Source organism: Mustela nivalis (assembly GCF_964662115.1).
Source record: "Mustela nivalis genome assembly, chromosome: 4".
Lineage (NCBI taxonomy): Eukaryota > Metazoa > Chordata > Mammalia > Carnivora > Mustelidae > Mustela > Mustela nivalis.
Window position 1 is genome coordinate 44,168,449 of NC_139023.1, and position 15,761 is coordinate 44,184,209.

Consider the following 15,761-nt stretch of genomic DNA (forward strand, 5'->3'; position numbering starts at 1 on the left):
AAATGGGGGTGGCCAAATATCTGAGCAGACACCTCATCAAAGAAGATACACAAATAAATACATAAAATAATGTTTGATATCATGTGCTATTAGAAAATAACAATTTAAAGCAATATATTTTTTTTACATCTGTGTACTTTATTTTCTTCTTAGATACTTTGTTAAATAAAACATCATTTGTATACAGGCCACAGTATAGTCTCTTCTGTAAAGAGAATTCTTTGCAGAATCAAACTTCTTGTGTTTGTTCCATATACAAGTATTTAATTTAATTATCATAATTTAATTATACCTATTAGAATGGTTAAAATTCAAAACATTCAAAATACAAAATACAGATGATGTGGAACAACAGGAACTTCACTAAATGGAATGGTAGAAATGCAAATTGGTACAGCACTATGAAAGAAATTGGAAATTTCTTACAAAATAAAACAGTCTTACCATTTGATCTAGCAATCGTGCTCCTAGGTATTTACCCAAATGAGCTGAAAATGTATGTCCACATGAAAACCTGTACTTAAATATTTAGGGGAGCTTTATTAATAATCACCAAACATTTGAGGTAACCAAGAGGCCCTTTAATATGCAAATGGATAAATAAACTGTGATACATCCTTATGACTGAATATTATTCAGTGGTAAAAGGAACTGAGCTATCAAGCTATGATCAGATATGGAGGAACTTTTAACCAAGAGACTATTCTTGTATAATTCCAACTTCATGACAGAAAACTCTGAGAAAGACGAAACGGTGAGGTAGAATGAAATCTATGGCTGCCAGGACTTTGAGGAAAAGGAAATATAAATAGGGGAAGCACAGGTGATCTTTAAAGCAGCAAAACTATTCTGTTTGACAGTGTAATGGGGGATATTTCATATTAGGCATTTGTCAAAACCAGCTGGAACTATACAACACAAAGTATAAACTCTAATATACACAAAGAGCTCCTCTCATGTAAACAATGGAACATATTTCCTATATTGTACTTTTCATTTCCATAACTTATTTTATAACTAGAAATTTGTACTTCTTAATCCTCTTCCCCTATATTGCCTATCCTTCCACTTCACTTCCTTCTGACAACCAACAGTTTATTCTCTGTATTTAAGTCTGTCTTTGTTTTTCTGTTTGTTTAGTTTTTTTTTGTTTTTTTTTGTTTTTTTTTTGTTTTTTTGCTTCCACACACAAGTGAAAGCATATGGTATTTATTTTTCTCTGACTTAATTGCTTGAGCATAATAACCTCTAGGTCCATCCATATTGTCATGAATGCAAGATTTCATTCTTTGCCATGGCTGAAAATATTCCATTATGTGTGTGTGTGTGTGTGTGTGTGTGTGTGTGATATAGTCATGCAAGCATATGTATGCATATATAATGAGGTATTATATATGTATGTGTATAAATGTATATGTATGTGTGTATATAAACACATACACACACACCCTTCCTTATCCATTCTTCTATCAGTGGATACAGTTTGTTTCCTTACCTTGGCTATTGTAAGTGCTGCCATTGTTCTTTCAGTTATTGGTAACGGAATAGTGAAATTTTGGTTATTGTGACCTCATGTATTCGTGACTCTGGAATTAAGTGAATAGACATTTATAATTGTCACATCTTCCTGACTTACTAACTTTTTTTATCATTACAAAGTATACTTCTTCCCTAAGAAAATTTATTATCTTAAAGTTTCTCTTTTTAATACTTGTATGCTATTTACTTTAGTTTTTTTTTTAATATTTTTCTTTTTCATGGCTTATCTTTTTCTACTTTTTACTTTCAATCTATGCATTTCTTTGAATTTAAGTTTTGTTCCTTGCGGACAGTGTATGGTTGGATCTTACTTTTTATCTTGCCTATCAATTTATACCTATTTTATTGGTTTATTTAGAGATTCATCTTTAAAACAATTAATGTTATAGCTGGATTCAGATTTTCACTTTCAGTCTTTGCTCTCTGTATGTCTTCTATGATTTTGCATTTCTAGGCCCCCTTGACTAATTGCTTCTGTGCTAAATATTTAGTGTTAATTTTAGTTTTTTTTATTATTATTGTTTTTTAAAGATTATATTTATTTGAAGGAGAGACAAAGATAGTGACAGAGACCACAACAGGGTGGAGAGAGAAACAGGCTCCCACTGACCAGGGAGCCAACATGGGCCTCAATCTCAGGATCCTGAGATCATGACCTGGGCTGAGGGCAGATGCTTAACCTAATGAGCTATCTTGGTGTCCCAATTTTAGTTCCTATTTAAAAATTTTATATCTTTGTGAGTTGTTTTTCACGGTTGATCTCACGATTACAATTATTAGTTTATTAAATTCACTTTATATTAATGCTAACTTGATTCTAGTATAATATATAAACTTTGCTCCAATGTAACTCTGATGCTCCATCATTATACTATTATTAGCATATATATTGCAGGGGCGCCTGGAGGGTACAGCATGTTAAGCCTCTGCCTTCGGCTCAGGTCATGATCTCGGGGTCCTGGGATCGAGCCCTGCATTGGGCTCTCTGATCAGCAGAGAGCCTGTTTTCCCTGCTCTGCCTGCCTCTCTGCCTACTTGTGATCTCTCTCTCTCTCTCTGTCAAATAAAAAAAATGAATAAACAAACAAAAAACCATATGTATTACATTTCTATGTGATAAAAGTGCAGTAATCAAATGTTATAATTATTTTGTTAAAATATTTACCTTTTAAAGGCATTAGGGAAGGTATGAGAAAAATATACTCAGTTTCATTTATATTAACTGACTTATTTAGTGTCTGTTATGCATTATGTTTTCCTGTGACTTCTCATAAATTTCCTTTTAGTCTGAAGACTTTCCTGTATAATTTCATATAAGACAGATCTGTTAGGAGTAATTTTCTTCAGTATGTGTTTATCTGTGGGTATTGGAATTTCATTTTTGTTTTTGAAAGATATTTTGCTGGATATACATTTCTGAGTTGACAGTTTTCATTTATTTGCTTGCTTGAGTATGTCACTTCACTTCATCTAAAACCATGGTTTCCATGGTTGTAGATGAAGTCAGCTCTTCATCATATTGTGTCATTCTTCTCCATAGTGAGTCATTTTTCCTTTCCTTCATTCAAAATTTGTCTTTGTCTTTCAAGTTTAACTATGATTTCTTTAGATGTGGGTTTATTCACAATTCTATTGAACAAAATTCTATTAAAACACCAATGTGTTTTATTAAATTCTTGTTATTTATTTAGTTTTCTTTTCTTTTTTTAAAATTCTTTTCTTTTCTCTATCTTCTCTATTACTCTGGGAGTCCCTTCCCATACTTGTCAATAAGGTCGATATCCTATAGCTCTCTAAAAGGTCTGCTAATTTTTCTTCATTCTTTACTTTTTGTTCTTTTTGTTGGATAATTTCTGCTGGTCTTTTGTATGTCCACTAATAATATTTCTGTTATCTCAAATTTTCCGTTTAGTTTCCTGTTTTATTTATTTAGTTTTTAGTTAGTTATTGTAATGTTCAACTACAGAATTTCCTTTTTTAAAAATCATTGGTAATCTCTATATTGGTAATCTCTTTTTTATTGGTAATCTCTTTTTGTTGAATCATTATTCTAATACTTTCAGTTCTTAAACATTGTTTTTAGTTTTTAAACATTTTATAATAGTTGCTTTGAAATCTTTGCCTGTGAAGTCCTATATCTTAAACAGTATATAATCTAACAGTCCTATATCTAAGCAGTATTATCTTCTTTGTCAAATTATGATTTATATTTTATCCTAATTCAAATATCTCATAAAGTTTTGTTGAAAATTCAACATTTTGAAAATTCTGGATTTTTATTTACCCTCCAGAAGTTTGTTGTTCTCTTTTTGATTGTTTCTTTTTTGATTATTTGTCTTAATAATACCTGCAAAATCTTGTTCTTCTTTCTTCTGTGGTAAGTGATCACTGTATATGTCTTTGCTCAGCTTTTTTTTTTTTTTTTTTAATTCTTCTTTTTACTTTTAAGATTGGTTTACTAGAACCATTGTCCTTATGCAGCTTAGAGGTCAATCAGTGATTGGATTGATGTGTTCTACTATTTCTAGCCAATGTGCTGATCTGTTTCCAGCAGTGGTAAAATTTGAAAGTTCTCATGTTTTCAAGTCTGTCTCACCTTTTATTTTCTCTGAGCTATGTTTTTTGTCTTTTTCCACATATGGGAATCCATAGGGTCAGCCAGAGGTATGTCTGGATTGGACCCTTTCATCTCTGATGCTTATTCCTATACCTTGAATCATAAATAAGCTTTCTCAAATATGAATGTAACCCTGGGCTAGTACAACAGTTGGCTTTTCTCACACACTCATGTATGGAATTGTTACTCCCATCAATAATTTTGCTGGGTATAGATATTGCCCACATCTTCAGATCAAGCGAACCTACTTTGATTGTGGCCAAGAAGCATTTGTTTTTTTCCTGTCTTGTCCCGGCAGAATCTTTGCATTTGTCGAGATCTGGGGTAGGAATTGACGGTAAAAATATCATCAGGATGGATTCCCACAGATTCCAGTTCTTACTAGATATTCAGTATTCATTCAAACAAAGATAATTTTTATATAAATATATTGCCAATTATCAGTGTACTAAAATAGTGCTTTTTGTCTTTTTTGTCTTGCTTTATAGTTGGTTTTGTGAAAAAATTTAAAATATTCCATGGCCATAGAAAAAGCCCGCGTGACCCCTTAATTTTTTTTTTTAACTTTGTACAAAGGAATTCTTTGGTTGTGTTATGTTATAATTTTATATAAGTTAAATTGTGAAACTTAAGATGATTCCTTTGGAAGATTTACATAATGGGGAGAAATAATATCTCATGTTGAGAGTTTTCCATTGATCATGACTAAATTAAGATTATGGATTACTAGAAGTAGGGAAGAAAAAAAAAATAGAGAATAGATAACCATAGACAATAAGAAACTAACAACCAAAATGTATTCCTTGTGTTAAAGAAAGTATGGTAGGAGATGTCAATAGGTTTATTAGAAAAATAAAACCTTGAAAATATTCTTTCTTCATTACTTATTTTATTTATGTATTTGTGTATTTATGTATTTATTTTTAAATATTTAATTTATTTATTTGAGAAAAAGCACAAGCAGGGGGAGAAGCTGAGGGAGAGGGAGAAGCAGGACTCCAGAATCCAAAGAATACCCTGTAATCATGGGATCATGCGATCATGACCCAAGCCAAAGGCAGATGCTTAACCAATTGAGCCACCCAGGTACCCCTATTTCTTCATATTTAAAAAAAAATATGAGTCTATCTCTACCTCACAGCTGTGCATTAATGTTTTTTATTATTGGAAGCAATTATTAGATGTGACAAACAGAATTCTAATATGGTCACCAAGTATCATGCTTCGTGATTGTTATGTTATATGGAAAAAATGAAGAATCCTTGCAGATATACTATTGTAGATATAATCACCTGACTTGAAGTTAACCAAAAGGTAAATTACCCTGGTGGGTTCTAACATAATCCAATCAGTCCTTGAAAAGTAGGTCTAGAAGTAGAGTTCAGAAGCATGGAAGCAGCAGAAACAGCATTCTTTGGCCTTGATAAAGCAAAATACTATGACATGTGTCAGGTAATAATGAAAAGTCTGTGAGAGCTAAAGGATTCCATCCTACACTCACGAAGAATTGAAATCTGTCAACAGTTGTTGAGGTTGGCAGACTGTAGAAATTAGATGACTTCTCAGGCTGGCATCTTTTTTCCAGTTGGTGAGAATCTGAGGACAGTACCCAGCAAAATTATGTCTGGACATCTGATGTACAGATATTTCAAGGTACTAAAAGGGTACTGCTTATAGTAATTAAGTCTATGGCAATTGTTTATGCAGCAATAGAAAACAGAACAAAGATAATCAAAGTAACAGTTTAGTTGATATCTCTTATTAACATGACCATTTGTGGTTTTATCCTTTATTAGGGGAAAACCTCCTGAATTTCCTTTCATATACTACTTCTTTTCCACTATTACTCCATGTAATTCTGTTGGATCCAATTAACCCTTCTCCATTATGAGTTCCATTATAAGTTGAGCAAATGAGAGTACCATGTACTTTATTCTGTAACTAAAAAGATGGTTTTTCCTGCTGTGGTTTATAAACTGACAAAAAAAAAAAAAAAAAAAGCCTGAAGATGTTGGTGATCACGTTTGAAACTACAAAACAGATTGTATAGTGAAATGAGGCAACTTAGAGGCAAATGAGAGATTAGATGGATTTGAGAAAGCCCCCATATCTGCCTGTTCCTGAAATAAATGTAACACTTCAGATGCAAGTTACATTAGACAATTAAAAACATTTATTTTTTCCTTAGACCCTTCTGAGTTTGGTTCTATTTCTTGCAACTGTAAGAAGCTTGACCAATAAAGAAAGAGCCACAAGAGGAATTGAAAATGAGAAAAATATAGTCTGAGAATAAATTCACTGGGTATGATTAATACATGGTATATATGTCATTAGAGTTCTTAATACTCTTTCAGCAAATACTGCTAATCAATCTCTCTACTTTGGTTGTTGGCGCAATTTTAGATCCTCATTATAATTCTCCAGACTTAGCATAAAATTTGGAACCTATTCTACCCCCAGTATAGAATGATGATAATATTCATGAATAAATAAAACTAGCTATTATTACTTGCATGTTTCCTATTTGCTGAGTACCATTTTGTTTATATAAATTAACAGTTTTTCATAATAACTAGAAAAATATATCAGAACAATACTAGGAATTTTATTGGTTACTAAAAGTGTCATAGTAATTTCTAGGACTTTACCACTTGTTAAAATACTTTCTCATAGTTCCCTGACAATGGATGTGCATACTACTGAATATATTAGAGAATTAAAATATCTGCAATACCAAAATAGAAGCAATTTGTATGCTGAAAGTCAAACTATTCAGCCAATAAAATTCATAAGATCATAGTAAATTCTAATAGAGTTTCCATCATTTGGAAAAGTATGTCCTTAGTTCTTTAGGTGTTAGAGGTCCATAATCTAAGAAATATACTCCAAAGTCTTTACTATGAAGCAGAATCTTATACTGGCAGCACATCACAAAAATCCCCCAGTTCTTTCAACTAGTCCTTACATGAAAACATGACATACTATTTAAAAATGTGAGTTCATGTTGAGAGAATTAATTAATAATTTTAAAATGCAGGTATGTATTTACTTTCTATGTAATGTAGTTGGCCCAATGAAGAACTCAGAAGATACCATAATGAAAAAAATCTTAAACTAAATGACTGTAGAGTTTCTCACTAGTATTTTTCACTTAATTTGCATTTAATATCATTGCAAATTAGAATAATTTCCTACAGTTGAAGATATAAAATTGAAACTATCTGCATTATAAAATCACCTTTACATATCTTGAAAGATGGTTCAAGGCAAAAGAACATTATCAGGTTCTATAAAGGGTGATAAATGAGACTGTGTGCATAGTGTAATCATGTATTTGAAAGAATATACTGTCTTTGTTTGGAGAACTGTAGAATCGAGAGAAAAAAATGAGAAGGGATTCTGGAAATTTAATTTGTTAGGAGGAAAAACAAGAAAAATTTCGTCAAAATAGTCAAGCTTTGCTGCAATTTAAAAGTGATTCTTAGGAGAAGGGGGTGGGGTTATGGACATTGGGGAGGGTATGTGCTTTGGTGAGTGCTATGAAGTGTGTAAACCTGGCGATTCACAGACCTGTACCCCTGGGGATAAAAATATATGTTTATAAAAAATAAAAAATTTAAAAAAATAAATAAAATTAAAGTGATTCTTAGATTTAAAAATCTTAACAGTGTTTATAATCTGTGTGTCAATATGTCAAATTGGTGAATTCCTCAACCCTTATTTGAAGATGTAGGAGTTAAAGTAAAACAGAATTTTTCAAAGTTATGATTATTAAGTAATAATAGTAGCTAACATTTGTTTGGTGTTCAGATTTTAACTCTCTATATATTACCTAACTTATTTTTTTCTATTACACTGAAAGGTAGATACTGGATGTCTCAGTCAGTTGAGCATTGGACTCTCAATTTCAGCCCAGGTCACTGCAAGATCTCAGGGTTGCAAGATGGAGCTCCACGTTCGTGTGAAGCCTGCTTGAGATTCTCTCTCTCCCTTTCTCTCTCCTCTTCCCCTCCTCTTTTCTCTTTCCTTCTCTTAAAAAGAAAATGAGAAAAGAGAAAGAGTAGATACTTACTACTGTGTGCACTTTAGAGATGAGAAACTGAGGCCTACTCAGATATTAAATGATAGTGTCAGAGAGCAGTAATATTTAGTCTCCTCCAAGGTCCTTCTAGTTGGACTAAGAATCAAATTGACTCAAAGTGAATTAACAGGAGAAAAACAAATTTTATAGGGTACATATGGTGAATCCACAGAGACAGGGACATTCCAAAGACAGTCAGGCAAAAGGTGAGGTATATATGTCATCTTGAACTAAGGAGAAGGGGGTGTAGGGGTTGGGACTTAAGAAGAAAGGGGTGTAATTCACACAGCAATAAGAAATGCAGGTGCTTGGTAATTAGAATTTTGTGCCGCTATGCAGATAAATCACTCAGATAAAAGCTTTCTCTGGTCATATGGGGAAGGCCTCCAATTTAGACTCCTCCATGTAGTTAAGAGAGGAGCGAAGAGTTTTCATTGAGTCTACAGGGTCTTGAATGCCTTTAGCTCTAATAATCTTTATACCAACATAGCCCATCTTGGAGCAGCCTGTCCTAGACCCTTAGAGTAGATTAGTTATGGAATAATCTAAAGGAATAAATGCTGTGCAGTAGCTACAAAAATATAAAAGTATATTTAATATATGAAAAATATTCCTAGTATTCAAATAAAATAATTAGATTAAAAATAATCATTATTTGTGAGTTTTGGCATTATGAATAATTACGATTTCATTCTTCACTCTTTTCTTTGTTTTCCAAATTTTTCTGCAATTGACTTGTGTACATTTTTTAAACAGGAAAACAATTTCACGTATTATTTCATAAATTATACTTTTTTTTCTTTAGACATACAAATAAAAGCTTTGGGTCTAATAAGTTCCAGCTACTGCCTTAGGTGCTTTGCTCTTCTATTAATTCTTCTATGATTCACATGAACTTGATGAAATAGATAATATTATTTTTATTATTATCACTATTTTACAGCTGACAAACTAAGTCACAGAGAGGTTAAATAACTTACTTGAGATCACGGAAAAAAAAATGGTAGAACTGTGATTTAAACAAGGAAACACATTGATTCTTTGGCTAATCCACTGACTGCCAGCACCAACACATTGTCAATCTTTATGGCCACTCTGGTTTTCCAGATACTGTTTAACTCAGACTTGAGTACAGATCTTTAAAATGTTTCTTTCACACTTGCCAGCAGCAAACCATAATAGGGCAGTTCCTGATTGTGAAGGGAATGCGACGCAGGATACTCTAGGTGTACAAGGAAAATCTGCATAAAAATTAGAATCATCACTACGTTTTCTGCATTCCTACTGATCTCTGCAGTCCCTTATCATATCACAGTGGCACTGCCAAGAGGAAAGGTAATAACCTCAGCCCTTTTAACACAACTGTTCTTTCCATTACTTTGGGATTTTGTTTAATATTCTCCACTGTTAGAATTACAGGAACAGCAGGAGGAGGCCTAATTAACAGTTACAGATATATGCTTATTTCTTGCAATTTTTTCTTCAAGTTAAAGGGCAGTTCATATATTTGAGTGAAAATGCAGATCTTAGTTTAAATGTTTAAATGGATTTGGAATTTGCAGTTTAAACCCCTTATTTTAACTCTTAGCAGGTCATTCAATCCACCCTATAAAATGATTAAAATAACAAAGTTCCAATAAATCATAACCCTATGACTTTGTGAAGTTGTTTAATGTTTTATTATTGCTTATAAGAACTATTAAATGTGAAGCTTTATTTTGGAGAAGAAAAAGTTGATTTATGAAACAGAAGTCTAAATATTTTTAAATAACAAATAATATTTTATCAGATATTTAACTACCTAGAATTGAATACCATTGAAATAGTGTTAATTTATTGTGTAGGTACAAGGACAAATCAGGCTTTATATTTGTCAAGGAAGTGTAAAAGGATTTTTAAAATTAAGACATATTTAGACTAATATCCCAAAATAAATTCAAAGAGCAGTTGTGACTTTACTAGTCAAAAAATAGATAAATTTTGAGGCAATCTTGTCTTAAATGTATATTTATATGGATTTTCTTTTACACAATTAAATTGTAACTATCTGTGAAGATAAAATACCTAAGAAGTATGCAAACCAAAAATTAAATTTTTGTAATTTAAGTTTAATAATTTCATTATAACTAGTAATTTCTTGAAGGTTAAAATTTGCCTGTCAGTTATCTCTATTTTCAAGAAGACGAATGAAAATTTTAATTAAATAGATAATTCCAGAATGACATGATATTTTATTTTATACCAACTAGCAATTTTCTTGTAAGTTTTTAAGATTAGTATCTTCAATTATCAACCTTAATATTTGAAGTAGAATAAATATAGCAAATTAATGTTCCAAACTTGACCTAAAAATGTTAACTCTTCCTGAGAGCATATAGAATGTAGTTTTACATTAGATATATGTATTAGATATATAGAATTAGATAGATTTATTTTATAGTGAAATATAAGTCCTCTTGGTGTTTCATCATCATACAAAATAGAACATTCTTACACATCTTTCTTTTTCAATACTAATGGTATTATGTTCTATATCATTAGAATTACTCTATAGGTAGGTTTTTATACTAATACAGTAAAATTTAATAGATGCAAATCATTTTAGGGTAAGAAATAACACACTAGATTAAACCAATGTTTCATTTAGCCAAATATGAACTTCTAGAAGTTTGCTAAAAAAAGTTTCCAGGTAGGAAGAAGAGAAAGGATGAAGTTGGTCTAGGATTGAAGCAGAAAAAATGAAATTATATAAAATAAGACTTCTTATTTAAGCATGATTGGAGGCACCCTCAAAAGAAGTTGCTCAGTTGCAATTTTACAAAAAAAAAAAAAGAACATTTGTTGAAATGAAGCTGATGACCACCATGATAAATATATCATGAGACAGAACAGACACAAGAAATAAACTTTTATCGAAACGAGAATCAATTTTCTGGGTAGTCTCCCACTTTCTCATCACCTGGAACTGTCCACATGGCTTCCATACAGAATGACATCTGGATTATTTCAAAACCAGTGAGAAAGAAGGAGAGCCCAAATGAAAATTGCAATGTTTATAAGGTAATCAAAGAAATAGCATCCTACCAACACTTTATCACTTTCGTGTGCTTCTAACTGGTAATGGATTACCAAATGTTACCCACACTCCAGGAGAGGATATTACACCAGGGTGTGGAGTGGGAAATCATTGTGAAGAATTTTACAGGATGCCTGCTATATTTATTTCTATGCCTGCTTCTAACAATCCACTAACAAAAATCCAAGTTATGGCCAAACTTACATGTAGCATTACAGAATGTTATAGAAACTGAAGAAAGCACCAGTAGTGAATTACCTGGTCTTATCTTTGTTTTTATAAGTTAGAAAGCTGAGAACCAAAGAAAAAACACTTGTTTGAGACAAAACTGAGAATAAAGTGTTTATGTTTTTTTTTTCCCCATTAAACTGTCCTGTAAGTTGTCAGTTTCTAAAAACTATCTTGAAGTCATTTTAGATTTACTAAATAATTGTCAAGATAGTTTAAGGAGTTCCTATAAAAGTTTTACCCAACACCCCTAATACAAACATCTCTGCAATTATGGTACATAATTAAAACTAATGAATTAACATTTATCAGACTGCATACATATTTTATTAGTATTTACAATACAGGTATAGCTGGAGATATTGCAAGTTCCATTCCAGATAACCACAATAAAGTAAATATTGCAAAAAGGTCAAATGAACGTTTTGGTCTTCCAATGCATATAAAAGTTTTGTTTGCACTAAAATGTAGTCTATTAAGTGTGCAATAGCATTATATTTTTTTAAGAAAACAATATACATACCTTAATTTAAAAATTCTATATTAATAAAAAGTGTTAACCATCATCTGAGCTTTTACCTAGTCATAATCACTGTTCACAGATCATCAGAACAAATATAATAATAATAAGTTTGTAATATTGCAAGTATTGCTGAAATGAGACACAGAGATATGAAAGGAGCAAATTTCAGAAAAAATGGAACCATAGACTAGCTTGATGCAGTCTTGCTACAAATCAATTTGTAAAACAAACAAAAACAACAACAACAAAAAATCCAAACACAGTATCTGCAAAGTGCAATAATGTGAAACACAAGATATTGAGATATACCTCTACTTGGTTCAGATTTTATTATATTTTTCTGGTAATGTCCTTTTACTATTAAAAGATCCAACATGGGTACATAATGTATTTAGTCATTATGTCTCCTTAGTCTCCTCCTGTCAGTGGCAAAATCTCATCCTTCCTTGTTTTTCATGACCTTGATCCTTTTGATAATCCGGGCTGTGTTTTATAGAATATCACTTGATTTGTGTTGTTCTAATATTTTCTTGTGGTTAGACTAGGGTATGATTTTGGGGGGAATGATACAGCAGTGAATGAAATAACATCATTCTCATCCAAAATATCATGTAGTATATGATGTCAACACAACTTATAATACTGATGTCAATCTTGATCTCTTGGTTAAGGCAGTGTCCACTAAAGATTTTCCCCTATAAAGTTACTATTTTTCCCTATTTGTCTCAAAAGACAAAGTTTTAAAATACATAGTATGTCTATTAATCCATGTAAAAGTACACACATACATGCATAAGTGTGTGCATGTATGTTTGTTTTAGTATATATCTACCTGTAGATAAACTAAAACAAAGTGTCTCATTGGTATTTGATATTCTGACTCTACACAGAATCCATCTTACCCTTTCCCCAAAACTGACTGTATTTTTAAAATTGCTCTTAGGTTTCATCTTTTTAGTATTAAAAAAATACATATATTATTGAATCTAAAAACTTGTAAAATTATCTGGAGATAATGCAAAGAATCTTGAAACTCTAAATACATTTTACTGTGTCTTCTTTTATGAACTTATTTCTTCATTTCCAGCCCACTTTCATCACATACATGCATGTTTGTATACACACACAAACATACCCCATCTAAACTAAAAATGAAAGTAATGAAGCTGAAGCTGATGTTGATTTTTGTATGTTTTGATTTTTGGCTGCCTGTCAGTGATCACATTTTAAACATTTCAAGCCTTGGAGTAACTATTTTTTTAATTATCTGAGGCATATATAGCAAAACCTTTTTTTTGCCAATGAATAAATTTTGAATTCATTTTGTTCAAATTCAAATGTAATTCACTAGTAATATTATCCAATAAGTGAAGTGACACAAAACTTAGATTTTAGAAATATTATCAACTTTTGATTATTGATAAATTTTGCAAAGAAGATGTCATTAAAATGCATTCCTACAAAAGCTGTGAAAAGACCAAACAAAATAAACAATAAGAACTGCATGTACAGATTTAATTTTAAAAGTCTACAAATGTTCTTTGGAATCTCTTTAAATGTGGGAAAAAAATTTAATGGAGTACTATTTTTTATTGATAATTTCTATTTCATATCGGTATGGAAATAAATGGAGAAATCCTATGCTTTTGAAGCACATATGTTTGACAAAGGAGGCATACAAAGGTGCATTCAAATAAGCCCTAGATGAAGTCAACTTAATTTAGCAAATTTTGTCTTATAAAATATTAGTTATAAATATTAGTACTCCAAATGAAGTCAGTAGGACGGTACTTATAAATTGATTGAGAAAAATACATTCATATTTCATGGGAACAAAACAAACTAAAGTCAAAAACTGGCATTGAAACTTGTCACTATTTTTAAAAGTTTGTTTTGTTATTATCAGTTACCAAAAGAGTGAAACAGAAAAAAATTTTCTCAATTAAAAATGTTACAGTATTCAAAGAAGTGACAACACAAACATCAACACTTCAACTTTATTGAAAAATCAAATTTAAGGAAGATTGTGGGTGATTTTGGAAGAAGGAGAAGGAGGAGGTGGAGGAGGGAAAAAGAATAATATCTAAATTAAAAAGTTTGCAAAAAAAGAGCAGTTGTAAGGCATATTAGACAAAGGAACTGAAGTGCATGAATATGGAACCAGAAAAACATTCTGCTGTTTCACTTTTAATATAAATGATACTTTTTTATTTAATTGAGATACCTTAGCAACAATGTATATAATTAAAATAGATATATGTGATTTTAAGTTGTTTTAATTTTATTTTCAAAAATAAATTCTAAATAACTGATGACCACCGATAAAATAAAATAAGATCATTCAGTTCCTGAATAAATACCTTAATATAAATTTTCACTTGTAAGATATCTTGGTTTGAATGATATAATCTATATTTGCTCTGTGCATAGCATTTACCTTTTATTGTTGTTATATAGCTGTAGGTTTTTATGTTTTTGCTTGTAGAAATTAACAACTTTCCTTTGATATTTTTACGGTTGGGTCCTTCTTATTACTGTGAATTTTACCCAAATGTCACCCCCTCCTTATATCAGTCACCTTATGTCTAGTCTTATTTTTTTGGTGCCAGTCTTTCTACCTGAGATTATTTTGTCACAACTATATTCTTGTGTACTGTTTCCCTTCACTAACATGGAAGTGGGATGGAGGTTTGCTTTGGTATAGTTCCAGTGTTATTTTGCTCCAGCTGGAATAAATGATACCTGGAAGAGAACTGAGAGGTTAACCATCTACTCCAAGAAGTCATCACTATGTGAATAAATGGAGAATGTACTTCAAATATTAAAACTGATTAGTCTATTCACAAAGAAAATTATTTATATCTTATTTCTATACAATTTATAAAGATGCCACAAGAAAACACAGACTTCTTAGAAATTTTTGTAACTTCAAAATACCTGGATGTTTCTACACTTTTGTGGGATTTTCTCTCATGCTATTTGCTCTGCATGCCATTGACCCATTATTCATATTTTGGTAACAAATTAATCTTACCTCTTTTCTACGAACCAAATCAAATATTACCTCTGTTAAAAAGAAAACGACAAGACCCAACTGATGTCACTTATGTTGTCATGAAACCCAGGGTTAATACCTAAACAAATTGCAGTTTCAACCTCCCCCAGATGTAAGTTAGTCAGTAATTTTTTTGATCATCATCAATGAGTTCATTTGTCATATGGGTCATTTCCCTCCCCAAAGATGAGATAATCCACTCAGTAAGACCCCTTGCTCTTCTACTCAAGGGCAGGTGAACTGGCCTGGAAATATCCTTTCTTTTCTTTTGTCAATAACTTTTTTGCCCCGCCCTCCTTCCTATAAAAACTGCCCATCTTGTACAATTCTTCAGAGCTTCCTTCTACTTGTTGGATGGGATGCTATCCTAATTCATGAATGGCTTACTTCAGCCACTTAGATGTTTAAATGTACTCAACTGAACTTTTCTTCAACACCTCCTACAAGATGTTTGACTCTGAAGCAACCTAAATGTCTTTTCCTTATACTCTTTGATACTCTGAGTGTGTTTCTCACAGGATGCTGCATTTCACAGACATTTATCTTGCTCACTTTTGTTTATCCAGTACCTAGTATACAATAATTATTCTAGACTTTCAATACATATTTCCTTAAAAATGAAGTCAGGCTCCTCCACATCAT